Below are 20,589 nucleotides of genomic sequence, written 5' to 3' on the forward strand. Positions count from 1 at the left end.
GTCTTTGTCGAACAGAATACTGCTCATGTACATCTCCTCATTGCAGCAATCTCTTTTGAAAATTTGGTATTCTGGATTAAGTCAGTAGTACAATTTTATAGCATTTTTACAGCAGACTGATAAGTATGCCACGATTACAGAAATCCATGTAGGAACCCATAAATGATGTAAAGGAGTAAAATTTCTTGTGTAGGAAGAAGCTTTTGAGAATTCTACTGATGGAAAAGCGCTATATAAGAGTTAGATATTACTATCTAGTCAAAGAAAGCAAGATGGCAGCCCCATCTGTGCAGGCTGTATTTTTAAAAGTTCAGTTAAACATAGTTCTTTCAAATCTTGTAGTTCATTTTCATCCACTGGATGTTAGTTAGTTAGCATCTGTCCAACAGATTAAGGAGAAATATGTTTGTAGTCTACTCCAAGATGCTCAGATACCTCTATACATTCACAGTAGCTCTCTTTCAAGGACACTATGCAGTTCGGGCCACAAGTTTAAATTACTTTTTTTTAAACCTATTATAAAAATGTATTTTTATTGCAAACTTTTATTTAAACACTCCCTTGCCGTACAGTAGCTATATTTGCATTGGGTTAGTGTGCAAGATCAAAAAAGCGAAACTGATTGTAAACTGTTTGCTAGTAGAGGTAAAGCTGTATTTAAATTGGAGCTGTAAGCAGAAAAATATATTTTAGCCAGACACAAGTTATTGGGCTCAATTCAGGGGTAAATGGATAAAATTTGGTGGCCTCTGATACAGGCTACAGATGGTCCTTTTTGGCCTTAAATGATGTGAACCTGTGAATTGAAGGAGTATGGTTTCAATGTCCAAGTTGAATGTAATTAAAAAACATAAACTGTAAATGCTGTAAAGTATATTAGATAGTAACATAATTTCAATATGAATAATCATAGGCCCAGATCCTGCAATCCATTCCACGCAGGACTTCTGTGCAGATTGTCAGTGACTTCAGTGGGAACCCGGGTCATGCCACTCAAATTGTAGGATTGGGGTTTAAGCTGGTCTAAGTAAAACAGATGAGAATTTTGTTTTAAATATGGTTTCAAATGTTGATCGTGGAACAAAATCTGCTCTTGTTTACACCCGTGTAAGAGAGCAGAATTTGTCTGTATTTCTGTCTTTGATAAGCTTTATGGTTTCTGGATTCTGCTAAAGGTGTGTCTTGGACACTGCTAGCAATCTTTGTAAGAGTTCTGTAATTAATAGATCTTTCTACGCTAGCTGAAAGATTTCTGCTAGATACAGAATCCTCATTTTGATGTAAAAAGCCTCCGGGGCAAGTGGCAAAGGGAGATGTGCCTCTTCTGTGGTGATCACAATTAATGAATCAGTTTAGGCTCTGAATATTTACAATAGGCTTTCTCATATGCCAGGCAAAGTAGGTAGAGGAAAAGGCCTCACTACTATAATGCGTGTCTCTACTTATTACGGTATGTACTACTGGGCAAACAAGCAGTATTTTAATGTATTTTTAGCTTAGGTAGTGGGCACATTAGGTTCCTGGAACTTAAAGATAAGAATTTCATAGTTGAGAATCATGGTGGCTGAGGAGAATTTTTATTCAGATACATTTTCAGTTGTTAAAATTTCATGTGGGTGTTTCTGGAAATGCTGAATTTGTCACATTGTGTCTGGGAGATTAAAAAGTATGTTTATACTCCAAAAAAACAGGGCAGTCAATGCATTGTAACAATGCAATCTCTTTTAATGTGTGTAATGCTGTAGCTGGTTCCCTGCCATTATCAGGCCAGTATTTCAGACTGCCAAAGCAGAATCATTTTTTTTTTTTTTTTTTTTAAAGCCCATGGCAGGAACAAGGATGGTATTTTGATTTCTTTAGAGGAGAAATCTATTCAGATACTTTGTAAAGTACATGTGAAGTTTGGTTGCTAATGGATGTAAGTCTGTTGCACAACCTTTTGTGATAAAGTCCGTGAGAAAGTTAAACTAAGCATCTTGCCCATAATAGTTATTTCTGTGTTGGAGATTCTCATTTTCTTTCATCCTGTGTCCCTTTAGTCAGCCACTTGCAAACAGATGTTCCTCAGAATTCTATGTTCCTATATTTCTCTTCCTATGACCTTTTTAAGCAGTCTTCCAAAGCAGGGCCTATAAGAATCCTCAAAATAGTTTATGGGGAGACCCTAGAGCAGGGGTGGCCAACCTGAGCTTGAGAAGGAGCCAGAATTTACCAATGTACATTGCCAAAGAGCCACAGTAATACGTCAGCAGCCCCCCATCAGCTCCACACAACCCGCTCCCAGCGCCTCCAACCCACCGCCTCCTCCCTCCCCGCATCTCCTGATCAGCTGTTTTATGGTGTGCAGGAGCCGGCAGGGGGTGGGGGGGGGAGGAGCGAGGGCATGGCAGGCTCAGGGGAGAGGGCTGGAAGGGGTGGAGTGGGATCAGGGCCTGTGGCAGAGCCAGGGGTTGAGCAGTGAGCACCCCCCAGGACATTGGAAAGTTGACGGCTGTAGCTCTAGCCCCAGAGTCGGTGCCTACACAAGGAGCCGCATATTAACTTCTGAAGAGCCACATGTGGCCACCCCTGGTCTAGAGTCTAGCATAAGAACCAGGGGGCTCTCAATGAAATTAATAGGCAGCAGTTTTAAAACAAACAAAAGGAAGTACTTCTTCACACAACACACAGTTAGGGTTGCCAACTTTCTAATTGCACAAAACTGCGGACCCTAGCCCCACCCCTTCCCTGAGGTCCGGCCCTGCCCCCCACTCACTACATTTCCCCCTCCCTTGGTGGCTCACTCTCCCCCACCCTCACTCACTTTCACTGCGCTGGGGCAGGGGGTTGGGATGAGGGCTCTGTCTGGGGTGCAGAGTCTAGGGTGGGGCCAGGGATGAATGGGTTTGGGGTGCAGGAGGGGGCTTCAGGCTGTTGGGGTGGTGCAATGGGGTTCAAGGTGTGGAAGGGGGCTCTGGGCTGGGGCAAGTGTTTGAGATGCAGGGGGGTGAAGGCTCTGTCTGGGGGTGCAGGCTCTGGGGTGGGGCTGGAGATGAGGGATTTGGGGTGCAGGGGGGTCTGGGTTGGGGGGGGGACTCAGTGCTGAGGCAGGGGGTTGGGGCTCAGGGTTGGGGTGTGGGCTTACCTCTGGTGGTTCCTGGTCTGCAGCGCAGTGGCACGGGGGAAGCCAGGCTTCCTGCCTGTCCTGACTCCGTGCTGTACCCCAGAAGCTGCCAGCGGGTCCAGCTCCTAGGTGGATTCACAGCAGGCAGCTCTGCATGTTGCTCTCGCCTGCAGGCACTGCCCCTGCAACTCCCAACAGTGGGGAACCGCGGCCAATGGGACTGCAGAGCTGGTGCTTGGGGCAGGGGCAGCGCGCGGCGCCCCGTGGCCCCCCTGCCTAGGAGCCGGACCTGCTGGCTTCTGGGGTGCAGTGCAGAGACAGGACAGGTAGGGACTAGTCTGCCTTAGCTCCGCAGCACCGCCAACCAGACTTTTAACCAAGGTCCGCCAAGGTCCCTTTTCAACTGGGCATTTCAACTGAAAACCGGACACCTGGTCACCCGACACACAGTCAATCTGTGGAATTTGTTGCCAGGGGATGCTGGGAAGGCCAAAAGTAGAGCTGGGTTCAAAAAAGGAATTTGGTAAGTTCATGGAGGATAGGTCCATCAATGGTTATTAGCCAGGATGGGCAGGAATGCAACCCCATTGTCTGAGAACCATATGCTAGGACTGGGGACGGATCACTCTATAATTGCCCTGTTCTGTTCATTCCCTTTGAAGCATCTGGCATTGGCAACTATTGGAAGACAGAATACTGGGCTAGATGAACCATTGGTCTGACCCAGTATGACCATTTTTATGTTCTTAAGGAAAATCAATTGTCATTTACTGAGGGACTCTTCAATAGAAGATCATATGCAGGGAACTGGAGAAGGCTTGTAATTCCTCCACAGCATATGGTGGGGGGTAGGGAGGGAATGACTTAAGTCTCACATCATGTACATATTTCTCTGTTTATTTTGAGTAGTTAACGGAGTGGAACCTCTGCAGCTTTGCAGGGTCATCCATCACTACTTTATTTCTCATATGTTGGATAAATGCTAATTCCTGACTGTTGTTTGGAAATGGCAATGTAAAACAGATTACTCCCAAGAGTATTTGACTGTTTTGTTAATGGAAAACTTAGTATTCTCTCTGTGCATGGGCTAACATTTAATTGAGTGGGTTTCTTCAAAATTCTTCATTTAATTGTTCATATCCAGTGAGAATTCCATTTTATGAAGGTAATATGGAACTTACTTAATGGCTTTCCTGCCTGTGGTATATAACACAGGCAGATTTCAGTCTTAAGTGGTTCTGGGGTCAAAGACAGAAGTTTCTCTCTCTCTCTCACTCTCAAACTCACTAGGAGCTGGAGTCAGTAGAAGCCTTGCCTACATTAGGGTTTTTAGCCACTGATGTAGTTAGACAAGTTTGAAACTCCTTTGCGTAGGAACTGCTTCCTGGTGGTTGTACTAAGGTTGTACAGAGCTGGTCCCAGAAGAAAGCACGCACTACACCCTCCTCAGGGTTGACACAATGGGCGTGCTTCCCCATGAGTTGAAGATTTCTAGATGCTATTGTGCCACCTGGGGCTTTTTAAAAATTGCCGCTCAAACTGCTTTCAGACACTGAAAGGCACTTGTTCTAAAGCAGTCGCTGATCCTCCTAAAAGCCATTCCATGCCTGTGAAGGTCTATATATGGGTGTAAATCAGTGGCGCAGTTATCTCTTCTTTACTTCCTGCAGAATAAGTACTGCAGTTTCTTTGAATGTACAAGCAAGAAGAGAAAGGTCAAAATGAAAATGTGGTCCAAGTTACCTTCATCAGTAGTTTCCAGAATTCTGCATTGGTGGTTCTCTCTGAAAAGGCTTTGCCGCTGGGAATTGGTGGTAAGCCCTCAGTAACCCTAGCCTGGGAATGGCCTACTTTTGAAATGCAAAAGAACCAGCAATCCACACCCCCCACCCCCAAGACAAGCCCACTGCAACCCCAACCCCAACAACAAGACAACTCTGCAGTCCACCCCCCTTCAACAGCCACTTTCAGTATCTAGAGAGATTGATAACATTGCATGTCTCTCCACTCTCATGTGACTCAAACCCTCTCTCGCACACGTGTGGTGCGCTTGTGTGTTGGTGGGCAGACAGCTGCTAGATTTTCAACAGATTTGATATGTTGTTGCTTAAACCAGGGGAGGGCAAACTGCAGCCCATGGGTCAAATCCAGCCTGTCAGGGCTTTCAGCCCGGCCTGTGGGATGGCCAGCCCCACGGTGCAGCGGGGCTAAGGCAGGCTCCCTGCTTGCACTGGCATCGCACCGCTCCCAGAAGTCGCCAAAACCACATTCCTGCCTCCCCGGAGGGAGGTAGAGGCAAAGGGATCAGTGTGCTACCCTCATCTGCAGGCACTGCCCCCCGCAGCTCCCGTTGGCTGGGAACAGGGAACCGCGGCCAAGGGGCGCTTCGGGGGTGGTACCCATAGGCAAGGGCAGTGCGCTGCAGAGCCACCTGCCCCATCCCACCCCCAGGAGCCACTGACGGACATGCTGGCCGTTTTCGGGAGCGGGGCACGGCCAGGGCAGCCAGGGAGCCTGCCTTAGCCTTGCTGCGTGCCGCTGCCATCCTGGAGCCTGCACCCCGAACCCCTGCCCTGAGCCCCCAACCCCCTGAGCTCCCTCCCGCGCTCCACACCCCCTCCTTCACCCCAACCCCCTGCCCTGAGCCCCCAACCCCCTGAGCTCCCTCCCACGCTCCACACCCCCTCCTTCACCCCAACCCCCTGCCCTGAGCCCCTTGCCGCACCCCACACCCCTCCTGCACCTCAGCCTCTTGCCCTGAGCCCCTTCCAACACACCGCACTCCCTCCCGCACCCCAATCCCCTGCCCCAGCCCTACATTCATGGCCCTACATACAATTTCTCCACCCAGGTGAGGTTCTCGGGCCAAAAGTTTGCCCACCCCTGGCTTAAGCTGAAGAAGTGGGAACACTGCAGCATCTTCAGTTGGACACAGAAACTTTTAACATGAGGTATGCCAGTGTATTGTGGTGATAATGCAAATCTTTAGACCCATGTGCAAAAACAACCTGGCGGATTAAATTATTTTTCTGGCAACTGGCAAGTCCATAAAAATACCAGCCAGGCCAGTCAAATATCTGCCAGGTGTTAACCCTAGCCCAGGCCCAGTTGCATCTGTCTCTTCTTTTTTCTGCCCCCTTTTTTTCTCCTTGTCTGTTCCATACTTTTTTCTGTTTTTGTTTCCCTCCCTCTATTGTTTGGCTTTTGTTTTTATCACACTTCTTCCTCCCCCATGTGTCACGTTCCCCCTCTGGCTCATAAGAGGGCTACGTAATGCTCAAGAGCAATGGTACATGGAGCTGGGCTACGTTTGCTTCCACTGGTTGATCTGGTAAGAGAATCTGCAACCATGTACAGTGAGCTGCAACCATGGAGTCGCTGACTGATTTACTTGCAGCCTCTGGATCTTTGGTCAGTCAGCTTTCACTGCACCCACTGCTGCTCGCCTGCCCCATGCTACGTCCTCTCCCCAGTTCCTGGAAAGGGGAGCAGCAAGGGGAGGGGATAGTAATCAGGTTAATAATCACTGGTCACCCATTTTGAATCCAGATTCTTGTTCCTTTCTCTTTGTACTGCTTAGCTCTTTCAATATCTGGGCACCTCACAAATATGAACAAATGCAGAGACACCCAAAGTTATCTTGAAGGTTTTTCAGTGTGTGAAATGATTTGGTGTCTTCTGTCTAGTACCAAGCAGTCAAGACCACACATCATTAAGCTGTTGCCACACCTAGCACCTAATTGGCATTGGTTAGTAGTCTCAGGACTGAAGAACCATGCAGAGAGAACTACCCTATGGCTTTTGTCTATAGTGCTGTGGGTAGGGTGGGGAAGGGGTAAGGAAGGGATGCATTGTGTTAGAAAACCATGTTAACTTTCGCAGTGTAAAAGATGATTTGCCCTTTGTGTGGACAAAGACAGTCCTCTTTAAAATCAATAACTATCAATTGGTTAAATCCTTCCCCCATATTTCTACAAGTGACACTTTCTAATTTAAAACTGGAGATAGCTTGCCCCGCCTCCTCCATAAAGGGTATTGTCTTGTTTGCTCTCTACTACAAAGGCTGCAAGAGTCTAAAGTACCAGCCACTAACAAATATCTTCCGTATTTTCTTGTTTATTTCACCATTTTAAACTAATTGCTCTTGACGTTTTAGGGTGAAAGGCAGACAGTTTCTGTTGCATACTAACACTTCCCAAATGTAAAGAAAAGTAAACTACAAGATGCTTCCCTGCATGGCTTCTAAGCATTGTAACGTGCGTCACTTGGCTTTGATTTAATATAGTTATGACGGCATGAAAATTGAATACTGAACATGTGCAGTACAAAGTCTCCTCATGTTCATTGAAACATAGCTATGCTGCCTGTGTGTGCAGGGCTAGAATAAGCATGACTGGTTAAAGGAATTTACATGCTCTGCTGGTAAGGCTTGGAAACTTCTGTGATGGATTGCTGCCTTCCCCCTTCCCCAGGGTGCCACCTGATGTACTGAGGTACCACTGAGCCTGCCTGTTGAACCAGCCTGGGCTCCCTCCCTCTGTCCTGCTGAGCCAGGCCCTCACGCCTCTTCTAGCACACACACACAGGTAGGGACATGCCCAGCTGCAGAAAGACACAGTCGCTGAAATCAGCTCTGCATGGGAAGACTCAGCTAGGGGATTGCCCAGCACTCAAGTGCACTCCTCCCTCTCTGGGATGCAAACCCAAAATTGTATTGTGTTGTGCTGCACAGAAAACTGTACAGCGTAAGTTCATGAAATTCCCTCCCTCTCTCAATGTGGAGGAAGATATGCACAGCTTTTTGCCCCCAGATATGAATTTTACAAACTGGCTTAGAGAAACAAAAATAAGTTTATTAACTACGAAGGATGGATTTTAAGTGGATTATAAAGGATAGCAAACAGATCAGAGTAGATTACTTTAGTAAATAAACAAAATCCGCAAACTGAGTTTAACTCTCTAGATAGGTAGGATGTAAATTAGCAAATTCTCACCCTGAGTGATAAACAGGCTGGCAGATTCTTAAGGCACAAGTTGTCATGGCTTTCATACACAGGCTAAAGATCCTTCTAGCTTGGGACTTCCCCCAGTTCAGTCCTTGTCCCTCAGGTGTTTCCAGGTGTGTTGTTGCAGGGAGAGTGAGGACCCCTCGTGATGTCATTGGCCCCCTTTTTCATCGTCTTCTCACTTGCTGGAAAGCTCTTTTGCTGTGACCTGGATCAAACACTTCCCATGGTGTAGTGCTATCTCGGAGAGGTTTTTATTGTACGTAGTTCCTGGGGTAATCCTTGGGCTTGTGTGCATTTCCTCAAGCCATTAACGTTCTTTGGCCTTTTTACTGTTGTATCTGAAAGGCTGATTATGGGTGCTTTCCACCTCACATGTTTCAGTTACACATACATAGCCAGACGTCATCATTTCACATATGATGCTAACACATACAATCCAACGAGATATTAATGTCTAGCACAGTGGTTTTCAAACGTATGTACTGGTGACCCTTTTCACATAGCAAGCCTCTGAGCGCGACCCCCCCTTATAAATTAAAAACACTTTTTAATATATTTAACACCGTTATAAATACTGGAGGCAAAGCGGGATTTCAGGGTGGAGGCTGACAGCTCACGACCCCCCACATAATAACCTTGCGACCCCCTGAGAGGTCCCGACCCCCAGTTTGAGAACTCCTGGTCTAGCAGATCAAGACTTCTGAATGATACCTCACAAGACTTACTTTGTACAAAACACAACCTAATTACATGACAGTGGTGAATATTGGGGTGTCATGGTGTCACAACACCACCAGTTAAATGCTTCAAAATTCGTTTCCTTTTAAAAAATACATTGGACGTTCAGTGCAAAAAATACTTGTTTTAGGGTAAATGCAAAATATCTTGTGTTAACACAGTGTTAAGGTTTCAAAATGAAATGTCAGGTAGTGCATGTTGTTTTTGTAACTTTAACTTGACTATGTTGCAGATCTGTTGATGAGTGTACTGTATAAGTGCTAAGTAATTTTTCCATTTCTGTTTATCATATTCACTGAGTAGCTTAATATAGCACTGTCAAAGTGTGTTAACACTGGAAATTTTAATTTTTTGAGTTTCCTGATTTCTTAGTACTTTAACAATGTAAATATAACATAGCACTAGCGCAGTTCCTTTGAACTGAATTACTTCTTAAAACTACCTCGAGTTTTCTTTCTGTGTTCAAATACGTTTCAGCATTTGTTACGAAGCTCTAAGTGGGTGTTCAGTGATTCTTCAATACAAACACTGTGGTGAAATCTACTCCCAGAACAATATACACTGTATAATTGCAAAGAGCTCATGTAGTAGTAATTTCTCTTCCTTTGAAGATACTGAGAGTTATTTGGTTTCCCAACCAAATTGCTATACACAAAACTTGTAGAGCATGTTGGGAAAACCTTGTCTACCTTCACCCTCACAACCTATCTGTGAAAACATAACTTGTGTTTTAAACTCTAGCTTTAAAAATTTGATTTTTGGGATTCAGATGGGAAAACTATCATCCTTATAACAAATACAGTTTCTTTTTTCATTTCTCTCCTTCCTTCCCCACCAAATTTTGTGTAGAGGTCCTTTAATGTAGAAGGTGATACTCTGGGTTTTGCATCTGATTTCCTGCCCTTGCTGGGTGGCAGCCAGATTTGGTAATTTGTTCATAGTGAAAATCTGCACAGGCATTGAACTGTAGCTAAATTTTACCACACCACCCTCTCTCTTTTCCTTCTGAAACCAAATTATATAAAACTTGCTAAAAGGTATGATTCAGACTATGGGCTGTGCATAGGGTTGCAAACTTTCTACTCGCACAAAACCAAACACCGTTGCCTTGCCCTGCCCTGCCCATCCTGCTCCAAGGCCCCGCCTCTTCTCCAGGGCCCCATCCATTCCATCCCTTTGTCGCTCGCTCTCACCACCCTACCTCACTTGCTCATTTCACTGGGCTGGCTCAGGGGGTTGGGGTGCGGAAGGGGATGAGGGCTCTGGGGTGGGGATGAGGGATTCAGGGTGCAAGAGAGGGCTTCGGGCTGGGGATGAGGGGTTTGGAGTGTGGGAGGGGCTCCGGGCTGGGGCAAGGGCTTAGGGTGCGTGGGGGTGTGAGGGCTCCAGCTGGGGGTGCAGACTCTGGGGTGGGGCTGGGAATGAGAGGTTCGGAAGGGGGTCAGGGGTGCAGGCTCTGGGCGGTGCTTACCTCAAGCAGCTCCCAGAAGCAGTGGCATGTCACCCCTATGGCTCCTAAGCAGAGGCATGGCCACGCGGCTCTGCGCACTGACCCATCTGCAGGCGCTGCCCTGCAGCTCCCATTGGCTGCAGTTCTCAGCCAATGAGAGCTGCGGAACCGGCGCTTGGGGAGGGGGCAGTATGTGGAGCCCTCGGGCTGCCCTTATGCATAGTAGCCGGAGGAGGAACATGTCGGTGCTTCCGGGAGCTGTGCAGAGTCATGGCAGGTAGGGAGCCTGCCTTAGCCATGCTGCGCCGCCGACTGGACTTTTAATGGTCCAGTCAGTGGTGCCGACCAGAGTTGCCGGCATTCTGGTTGAAACCTGGACACCTGGCAACCCTAACTGCGCACCTACATGGAGCTTTTTCTGAAAATCTCTGATTCCTAGTTTACATCTACACTACACACCCACTAGCAGCGGCGTACAAGGCACATTAAGATTTTTTTGTTACCAGTGATGTAGTGAATGTCAGGGTGCGTAACCTTTACTGGCTTTATGCAGTCTAGATAAATGCCTCCATTATTTTGCCATAGGATTTTGGGGGAGTGGATCACTAAAAGCTATGAAATTTTATTCCGGGCACACGCACACTTTTCAAGGACCTACATGACCAGTTGGAGTCATCAGATTGCACACATGTGAGCAATATGTAGAAAATGAACGTGAACCAAAAGATTCTGTTATGTGCTTGCTTCCAAAAAGGAAATTTATATTCTTCTTCCTTTAAAGTCTCTTGCAATTCTCTTGAGTATCACGCCTGCAAGATTGAAATTAACTCTTCCTTTTTCAAAAATGTTTAGGGCATTGTTTGGAATCCCATAAGCTTTTGAAAAGAATAGTAAAAAGTTTTAAGTTTGCAATGACAAACTTTCTTGTTAAAGTTCCAATGCAGTGTACTTGTGAGCTCTTGAATTGCGTATTAGATTGGGAAAATGTGACTGTTACGTTTCAAAATGCCTCTGTGTACAGCCCTGTGCACTGAGCTCCATAACATGTATTTTTGAGTCCCTGCTTCAAGAGATTCCTTGCTAATTCACATACTGAGTTATCTGACAAAATACAGAAAGTTCCATTAAACAATTTTAAAGTAAAATATGCTCTTAAAACAACTTTGAAATTCCATGCTAATGAGTTACAGATTTCTTTGGCAAATTCCATTTTAGCACAGAAAGTGCTGGCTCCCCAGTGATAAACTGTGTCCCCACCTCTTTATTTTTGTATCTTACACACACACACAATTTTAACCACCAATTGTGACTCACTGTTAGTCTGTCTTTTTCCTGGCAATGAGGATTTCTTCAGAACTCTCTGCCTGTTCTGTATCACTTCCTGCAATCGGGAACGGGGAAAAACATCTACAAAAAATTACCAAGCTTCAAGTCTGGGGTTTTCATGTACTGGTTGAAATGTTTGAGTCCCTTCCAGTTTTTTCCTGATTGCTCCAGGGAAAAAAAGTTAGGTAGGCTAAGTCTGACCGGGTACAGTTTGGCACTTTCCCAGTTAGCTGTATTCTTCCACTGCCCACATTTAGTCTACCACAGTCTTTATGAAGGAGTTGTCCTGAATTCATTTTGGCTGAAATTTGTTTGAGATAGATTGTTTTGATCCATGCTAAAAGAGAAATAAGGTTTTCAAAGGGAAATAATAATAATTAATAAATACTAGTCCCCTCTTACCCCCTCTTACATTTCCCAGCTTCCTTCCATACTGAAGTGGGGGTGATTCTAGACAATAAAAGGCTTTGTTTGGAAGGCCCAGTCTGGCCTGGCTCTGTCTGTGACCTATTTAGTTTTAGGAGGGCGTATTAGCTGCGTTGTGCAGCTTCATCCTTTCAGTGTTCCACAGTTTAGGAACTTCTGATAGAGAGCTAAGGGCAGAACTAGCATGTTGTGAACTTGAACAAAACTCCTGAAGGCAAATTTATGTATACTGAGGAGGAAATAGTGGGGAACTCCTGCTTTTCCCTAGAGCAGGATAAAGAAGGGAAGCTGGGATGATAATATAGCTGTTGTATAGCACTTTTCATCAGTGGATCTCAGGACTAGGGAAGTTGGTATCTTTGGAAATTATCCACTTTTAGCAAGATATTGGTTTTTAAATGTGTAGGACTAGCCCACACTAGAAGTGCTACATTGGTGCAGCTGCGCTGTTGTAACACATTTGGTGAAAATGCTGTATGCCGTGAATAATGTAAAATTATAGCAAAGTAAGTGGTAGTGTAGATCTGGCCACTGACATGGGCAGAGATTTAACCTGGTAATCTCAAAAACAAACCAATCACCTGTGTGAAGGTTATTTTCCCATTTGTAATGAGAGGGATCGATTCTAATCTTGCTAACTCCTCCTTTACGCTCCTGTAGCTCTGTTGAAACCCAACGGTCATCTCTGTGATTTACCTTGGAGTAAGTGAAATCTGAATCAGGCTCAGGGTAATTCCAGTGACTACAGCGCAGGGAGAGGTGTTACATGTGTAAAACCTTACCAATGTGCTGTCAGTTCCCAACGCTGGAGAAATCACTCATTGTGTGTGTGTGTTTGTGATTAGGTAGATTTCTGCCAGAATACTGTTTCACTGGGTGTAGTTAGGTCATGATTTAAGGACTAGCTGGAACACACAGCTTCTTGCTTACATCAGATGAGGTGGTGGTGGTGAATTCTGTTGCTCCAACAGAGCCTGGAGGAAGTAACAGGATTCTCTTCCCCAATGAGAGGTAAGCAGGAGCTTTGTGTTCCCTTTTATCACTGGGTCATTATCCAAACAGCCTTGCTAAACAAGTGATATTCATGCAGGAGTCAGTCCCTTCACAGCATGGGACTTTTAAATGATGATTAACATTTGCCCTCTTGGCTCACAATCCCCCGCATTGAAACCTTTATTCAGATTTTAAGTGGAAGATGTCCAGCTTCAAACCATCTACAATACTGCTTTCTGAGAAGAGCATGCCTGTATATTTTATAAGGTTGCCTTTTTTTCACTAGCTGCATTAAGTTTCCATTTATTAAAACTCATTTTAACTGCACCAGTCCTGATTTTACTGAAGAGACTTTAATCTATTCTGTAAATTAGGTCAGACTTTAAATTTTACAGCTTTTTAAGTATTCATAGTCTGGGCCAAATGTCACCAGTTCAGTGCCTCTTGTCTTGACTCATACGATTACCTCAATTCAGACTCTCACTTGGAGAGGGGGACAGTGTTTACAGTCCGATCTTCTCATTACCATGCAGTTTTCATGAGTTCCTGCTTCCAAGCATGTCAAGGTTTGCATAGCACAACTTGCAGGTCACTTAACAGTAACTTCACCATTGTTTATATAGCAAATAGCATTTATATTGAATGAAGGAGGCATAGACTGTAGCAGACTGGTGGGCAAAAATATGTCAGAAATAAACCTCCCCCTCCTTGAATGTCTCTGCCTTCTTTGACAGAGAGTGGTTAATCTCCTCTTCTTCGTGCCATTTTTCTCCATCCCAACTTCCAGATTTAAATTTAAGTCCTATTTAATATAATAATGTCAATGTCCCATTTCTCCAACAGCAAAAAATACACCCACAAAACTAATCATTAAAGGATACCAAGTTTGTTCTTGAGCAGGAGGCTTGAATATAATAGAACTGGAATGTATCAAGGAATAATTGTGTTAGGACCAGTTAGGTGAAGGCACTTTTTGTTTGGAGTAGTTGCCTGCTCTGACTAGGAAGAGGAAAAAGTCCTAGGGGTGAGATTTCAAGGGGCTGGGCACTACTGAGTTGGCACATTAGGTCTTTTTCCCTAATGGAAAGATACATAAGATCATGATAAGTAGGATGGTGGAACAGATACACAAAGGAAAAGCCCCAACATAAATCAGGCATTTATACGTTCATTTTTATTTGTGACATGTACCCCATGATTAGGGCCCTTCGTTTTCAGTTTTTATTTTATTTAATGTTTCTGGGGAGTTTCACTACAGCAACAAAAACAGGTGAAAATAGGTGCAAAATTATTTTTTCTGGGTAAATACCAGGGTTTATTGTGGTGGACAGAAGTACGGGGGGGGGAGGGGGGATTCAATAGGTTAATGCTTTGATGAAAGGAATTCAATGTGGTTTGCTGCAGAACTAAAACTGAACTCAAAACACAATACTACCCCTGAGTTTAAGAAAACAATATATTTCTAATCCCCAAATAAAACTTTTCATCTGAATAAACAGTTTGCTGTTGTAGACTTAGAACTATTAGCCTATAAATATTTACATTTAACAATTGGCCACACCATTTGCACTGCATACACTCAACTTTCATCCTTTTCTCCTGATTTTTTAAAAACCTTTGAATACTTCCTTGTGTTTTGAAACGTATTCTGATACAGATTTTTGTTTTCTTCCCATTTTAGTGTATCAAATCTTTAAACCATTATCTGCTAACTTCTTGAAATGTGTACATGGTGGATGTGTGATTCATCAGTACATTCAGATGTGCACGCACTTCAGTCCTTGAGTGCATGCCTGTTTGTTTGTATGTATCTTCTAGACCAGAGGTTCTTAACCTTTACTGCAGCCTGCACTCCTTTGGTTCTCAAAATATATTCTCGCACCCCTTATCAAAAATCGTTGAAGTAGGTCAGTTCTTTAAACCTAGATATATTTTTGTTTGTATATTACAGTAATCATTTTAAAAATGTTTCATCAAACCTATGTATTTATTAACATACAAAGTAGTTGTACTTACGTGCCTGTGTTTAATTTGTGTTTTCCATGATTTACCTTCTAAAAGAATCTGGCATGTCTCTTACCCACCAACTGTGTCCCTTGTAATGGATGCATTTTAATTTGGCAAGGGGACTTGTAGATGTAGTTTAAAAAATTAACAAATCTGTCTGAGCAAAAGGTATACCTCCTAGGTGTGTGTTCAAATACCCATTTAAAAATTGGACGCAGTGTTTTAAAGGCATTGTGAGGTAGTGCGTCAGTGCAACAGTGCCCCCTCTGGCCATTTATGGCACAGCCCCTGGGCTCATCCAACCGAGGGGAGCTGTCCATCTAATTCTGGTGCGCGGGAGTCTGAAAAGCCTTTCTCCAGTTCCAGGTCCACCGGGGGTTGATAGGGGAACCCAGGACTGCTCACTCCACTGGGTTCCAGTTCAAGGCCCTCAAGTTAGATAAGGAAAATCAGGGTTCTTCTGACTCTGACAGTGCCCACAGCTGCTTCCCCTGGATCTCTGCAGGCTCTCCAGCCTGTCCATCAGTTCATCCCCTCCTGAGCTGTTGTTTCTGGGCAGCTCTTTAGTAGTTCCTTTCTCTAACCTGCTCGCTACTCTGGTAGCCACCCACCCCTCTGTTTCCCAGCCTTCCAGCTGCTGCAAGACTTCCGATCAGCCTTGGCCAGCAGTGCCTTTATTAACTCTTTGGTTGCTGGCCCAGTGTGGGGTACATACACAGGTTTTCATTAGGCAGCCTTGAGAAGCTACAAAAGAGTTAAAATAAAAGAACAATGAACGCTGCTGTAGAAACTGTTAGAGCAGGAAGGTTAACTATGTTATCCACCTGTGTTGGTTTTGACCTAAGAAGCCCTGCATGGTTAGACCCTGGCTATTTTAGGATATGTCTATACTGCAAAAAAGATTTGCAGCAGAGGGTCTCACAGCCCAGATCAGCTGATTCGGGCTCCCACTATGGAGCTAAAAATAGCAGTGTGGACATTCGGGCTGGATTGCAGGCTCTGAAACTGAGTGAGGGAGAAGGAGAGGGTCTCAGAGCCTGGATTCAACTGAAGTCTGAATGGCTACACTGCTATTTTTAGCCCCGTAGCACGAGCCCAAATCAGTTGACCTAGGCTGAGACATGCTGTCACAGGAGTCTGTTTGTAGTGTAGACGGTACCCTCAAAGGCACCTCGCTCCTTGTTGATACCATTGCAGTTGACCTAATGAGCTTGTCTTCAATGCCTTTTAAAAAAAAAAAAAAGCAGCTGATTTTTTACTGAGGGGTAACTAATGGGCGTGGGCTATCCCGTGGTAAAGACATCATGAAGACGAGGCCCCTTTTTTTTTTTTTTAAACTGTGAGGTAAATTTGCTGCTGTTAGTCTGCGGGGGAGTGGGGAGGAGGCAGTAGGGCTGACCTCAGTGTGTTTACTTCAAGGTCAATCTAAGTGTCTTGTCTTCACTGGGTTATTACCTCAGGATACCTTATGCGCATTAGCTACCTCAAGGTAAAAAACACAGCTCTTTTAGCCGTGAAGACAAGCCCAATGGCTTTGGATTTAAACAGGAGAGGATCTGGTGGCATGGTGTTTTCTGTGTGGAACTCTGGTCAGTTGACAGTGGAGCATGCTGCAAGGCCTACTTAGATGATATTTTTCCTGAGGGGATTTTTTGGTTGGGATTAAAGTTGCATTTTACTTTGCAAGGGAAGGGGACGGGTCAGGTCTGCACTGGATTTTCATTTTGTAGTTATTTTATTTGTACTGCAAAGAAACCAAATTGTCCATTGTGCTAGGTGCTGTACAGATTCATAGTAGGGGAGAGAATCTGCCCCAAAGAGCTTACAATTTAAGTTTAAAACAAGAGAAGATGATGCAACAAACAAAATGGAGAGAATGGGCAGGGGTTAACAGTGAAAGTGTTTCCAACTCTTTTCTTTAGTCACAAGTCTCCTGGTATTTGGTATTAAAGCCCCAGGTAGTACAGTCAATTGATGGTTACGTGAAAATCTCAGCTTCCATTTAAAAAATTTCTAGCCGGTGGACAAAAGCATAACAAAATTGAACTCTGAGGCCCCCAAACCAGAAAGCAAATAAAAAGAAGCCCCAATTAATTATTTTTCAAACCTTATGATTTTTAAGACAATATCATGATTTTTGAGGACCTGACCAATTTTATTTATTTATTTGCTTGGGGTCGGCAACATTATGGTTATGGAGACATGCTCACTGAGATGGTTTTACATTTTTAAATAACTGTAAGATATGAATCAGTTTGTAAAGTTGTTGATTTAAAATATCAGCTTGGAAAAGAGGAGACTAAGGAGGGATATGATAGAGGTATATAAAATCATGAGTGGTGTGGAGAAAGTGAATAAGGAAGAGTTATTTACTTGTTCTCATATTATGGGAACTAGGGGCCACCAAATGAAATTAATGGGCAGCAGGTTTAAAACAAATAAAAGGAAGTTCTTCTTCACTCAGCACACAGTCAACCTGTGGAACTCCTTGCCTGAAGAGGTTGTGAAGGCTAGGACTATAACAGGGTTTAAAAGAGAACTGGATAAATTCATGGAGGTTAAGTCTATTAATGGCTGTTAGCCAGGATGGGTAAGGAATGTGTCCCTAGCCTCTGTTTGTCAGAGGGTGGAGATGGATGGCAGGAGAGAGATCACTAGATCATTACCCGTTAGGTTCACTCCCTCTGGAGCACCTGGCATTGGCCTCTGTCAGCAGACAGGATACTGGGCTGGATGGACCTTTGGTCTGACCTGTATGGCCATTCTTATGTTCTTATAGTATCTAGATGTAATTTTCTTATCTTTGGTTTATTCCAAAATAAATAGTACAAAAAATTGTCCACCAAAATGTCTTACATTGGTTTTAGCTTGTGAACTCTTGTACCCAAAAAGAACAGGAGTACTTGTGGCACCTTAGAGACTAACACATTTATCTGAGCATAAATAAATTTGTTAGTCTCTAAGGTGCCACAAGTACAAGGAAACCTTTTGTAGTGATAATCACTATCCTTGATTATCACTACAAAAGGTGCCCCCCCCCCCCGCCCCGCTGGTAATAGCACACCTTAAGTGATCACTCTCATTACAGTGTGTATGGTAATACCCTTTGTTTCATGTTCTTTGTGTAAATAAATCTCCCCATTGTATTTTCCACTGAATGCATCTGAGGAAGTGAGCTGTAGCTCACGAAAGCTTATGCTCAAATAAATTGGTTAGTCTCTAAGGTGCCACAAGTACTTCTTTTCTTTTATTGATTATCAGTATTGCACACTTAGGACTCTAGCCTGGCAGTCACTGAAAGTAAATTAGGCCTAACCAATACACTCATGAAACATTAACTTTTGGCACAATCTACAAAAAGCTGCTAGGGAGAAGCTGTTGCAGTGCATATAGTTCTCACTTGTTGATACATGTAGGTGAGATGTTTTTGCCTTGCTTGAGAGAAGAGCCAGTTGTTTTTTCTCTCTTTGTCCAAACCCTGCTTATGCAATATGATTACTTTGTTTAGTAACTGAGCTTCTTTGTAAGGCTTAGTTACAAAATTTTAATCTCTCATGTCAAACATTTGTGCATTAATACTGTATGTTAAACACTTCTGAGCATGTGCGTGCAGAAGAACAAAAGGTATCATTTTCTGTGTTTGTAGAATGTACCCAAACAACTATGCCTAAATCTCTCGTCCCACCCCAACAGCGAGTTGCCAGACTCCCTAGACTATGTCTACACTACACAGCTTTTAGTGACACGGCTGTGTCGCTACAGCCATGCCGCTAAGTCATGCAGTGTAGCCGCTGTTTGTCGGCTCTCCTGCTGACAAAAAATCCTCCACCCCCAACAAGCATCGTTTGCATTTGCATTGTCGGCAGGAGAGCGCTCCTGCTGACAACGCACTGTTCACGCTGGCACTTGTCGTTGCAAAACTTTTTTGTCTTTCAGGGTTTTGTTGTTTTTAACACCTCTGAAAGACCAAAGTTTTGTCGTTCAATTGCCAGTGTAGACATAGCCTTATACAAGGTGGGTACCTTTCTAGAAGTTTAGAGTGGAATTTTTCAAAAGCACTCAGTGCTTGATTTCAGTGGGAGCACAGTCATGCAGGATGCTTTAGAAAATTCAACTGTTAACCTACAACTCAGTTAAGTCAAGTCCTAGATATATTGCAGACTCCAATTTTCGTCAGCATAGGGAAAGCTTTAATTAGGGAAACTAATTTTTTTTCTTTTTCTTTTTTTTTTTAATCCTACCTCATTCTCTACCTTTTTAATACTGTTATGGCAAAAAGTGCTTAATGGTTGCATAATCACTGAGATGGAAGCACCTGGGATAAAACTCCCCATAAAAAGAGTTAGAGGGCATACAGTAATCACAACCCAACACATCATTAAGGGTATTGTTATTGTGTGGGTTAAAACATTCTCCTTTGTCTGACACTTGAAGCATTGAGGTTCCAACTTCCTTGGTACTACAGAGCCCCAGGTTCACTTTTCCAGGTCATGAAGCCTTGGTGAGCAGCCTGGATTAGGAGTTCCCCAGGTGTAAAATTGAAGGGATTAGCCTGTAAAGAGAGAGACTTGCGGGGACCCCTCAGAGACTAGACAGATGTTTCTGGAGTCAGAGCAAAAAGTGCCTTCCCTGAGGATTCTGGAAGAAGGGGGTTTGCCTCTGTGCTGTGTTACCAAACCTGTTGAAAGATTACAGGACTTGTGTACATACTGTAAATAATCAAATCACATTCAGAAGATACCTGACTCCAAATTACAGATTTCTGCTCCAGACAGAAATTGACCAAATTCTGCTACTGCTGGGTGGTAATATAAATCTACAGGCTGCTGATCATGGAGTAGGGTGACCAGATGTCCCGATTTTATAGGGACAGTCCCGATATTTGGGGATTTTTCTTATATTGGCTCCTATTACCTACTTATATACCCACCCCCTGTCCCGATTTTTCACACTTGCTATATGGTCACCCTATGGTGGAGAGATGTTCACTTTTACTGGCCACTGAAGTATTAAATAGGAATATGGTGAGAGAGCAGAAGGGACTGAAATGTCTTTTTTATTGGCCTCTTTATGCTATTGAAATTAGAAAAATAAAATACTTTTCTCTTTGAAAAACTTGTCTTGGTTTCTGTGTTGTTCTGGATGAAGATCAGACTAAGGGTTATCCAGCCACCTGTTTGTTTTTAGCTGCCTGCGGAGACTGGAGTCTGCTTTGTTTTCCTTTCCGCAGGATTTCCCCATCAGGAAATAATAGCATGCCTATGGACACAGAGATTTCCTTACAAGGTGTATAATGTACAAGGAAGTTTTGATTCAAGTAGTCACAATTATTGAGTAACAGAGCTGCTGATTCACAAGAAAGGGTATTTTTTGCAGCATGTGGGACTGATGTATCAACTAGTCAGCTTGCTGATACTTTAAACTCAGACATAGCAAAATATCAGTAATTTTTATGTCTTGTCTATACAAGGAAGCTATTGAAAAATAAGCTAGGGTGTGGTTTTAAACTGCAGTAACTATTCTTCACTACCTCCCTG

At 43.8% G+C, this 20,589-nt stretch overlaps 1 protein-coding gene across 1 annotated transcript in view; it reads left to right on the forward strand.

Moving 5' to 3' along the window:
- Positions 1 to 20,589, forward strand: part of ITGAV (integrin subunit alpha V) — an 84,300-nt gene that overhangs the window by 15,001 nt on the left and 48,710 nt on the right. The window lies entirely within an intron of this gene.

Source organism: Lepidochelys olivacea, assembly GCF_965140295.1.
Source record: "Lepidochelys olivacea isolate rLepOli2 genome assembly, chromosome: 11".
In the NCBI taxonomy this organism is placed as follows: domain Eukaryota; kingdom Metazoa; phylum Chordata; order Testudines; family Cheloniidae; genus Lepidochelys; species Lepidochelys olivacea.